Consider the following 1301-nt stretch of genomic DNA (forward strand, 5'->3'; position numbering starts at 1 on the left):
GGGTGCATCGGTCTCTGGAGAGCACAGCCTGCAGAACTTCTCGGAGGGAGGGGAGCAGCACCGTGCGGCCAGCCCAGTGGGCAGCGGCCCCAGGGGTGGAGGGCCCTCTGGCCAGTGCCTGGGCCAGGCCAAAGGGACATGTGCCCTGGGAGGCCACAGGCGCTCTCCAGGACTCCCTGGGGGCCACCAGGGTGACCTGAGCCCCTCCTGGTCCTCCCCTGGGGGCAGAAGATTACAGCCTCACTCCTCTGTCTCCCCAACCTCAGCCTGAGTGGGGGTCTCCAACCTGCAGGCTGGTGGCTGGCTTGAGCCAGCATCCAGGAGACATTGATGGTGGTCACGCGAGAGGGGAAGAGGAAGCAGCGCAAAGCTGCACCCACCAGGGGCTAGGGCTGAGCCCTGCAGGCGGTTATGGGGTGGTGGACGCCCTGCTCACAGAACGCCTGTTAACCTTAGTGTCGAAGCCCACGCTCTGCATCACCGAGGTGGGAGGTGCTTGCCCGAGGGCTGCTTCCTGCCCGCAGTGCCACCCTGGGGATGTGGTTTTGGGACACAGGAGGTGTCTCAAGGGAGACCCTGGCTTGGAGGGGCCTAAGGGCCACATTGAGGGCCCCTGGGCACTCTCCTGGTTGAGCTCAGGCCAGTGGGGTGGCTCTAGGGACCTGGTGAAGGGGCTGGGGACCCTCTTGCCCTCGGGCACCTTGATATTCCCAAGAGCCCCTCACTGTGTTGGCCCTAGTGCTGGAGGCCTCCAGACTGCTTAACTCTGGAGCTAGGGTGGAGGGGCCCACACCTAGTGGCCTTCTAGTTCATTCTGAGCTGGGCCGTCCTGGGGCCAGGCTCAGGAGGGGACAGTTGTCCAAGGACAGTGCTCCCGGGTCTGCAGTTGTGTCTCAAAGGAACAGAGAAACAGGTTCACAGGCCTGGGCAACCACACAGGCATGCTTTGGGGGGCTCCGTTGTGTCACACCGTCTGGGATCAGGACTCAGTTCTGAGTAGACCCCCCTCGGCCTGCCCTGCCTGATGAGGTGTTAGAACCTGTTCGGCTGCCACTCAGCTGCTGCACCCAGGTGGTGGCCTGTGGCTGATGCCCGGGACAGTGGCCGCCTCCCTCCTGGGCGATGTGCTGTGGCGAGCGCCTGCGTCAGGCCCACTTCTGGCTGCGTGGAGTTGGCGTTTCTGGCATTTCGGGCAGAGTGATGCGGCCTCCTGGGCCCTTGGTCCTCTCCTGTGAACTGGGTGAATGGGACAGAGTGTGATGCCAGTGCTGCTCGGCTTGAGAACCCACTTTTGGGGTGAC

This window comes from Pongo abelii, chromosome 22, assembly GCF_028885655.2.
Source record: "Pongo abelii isolate AG06213 chromosome 22, NHGRI_mPonAbe1-v2.0_pri, whole genome shotgun sequence".
Classification (NCBI taxonomy): domain Eukaryota; kingdom Metazoa; phylum Chordata; class Mammalia; order Primates; family Hominidae; genus Pongo; species Pongo abelii.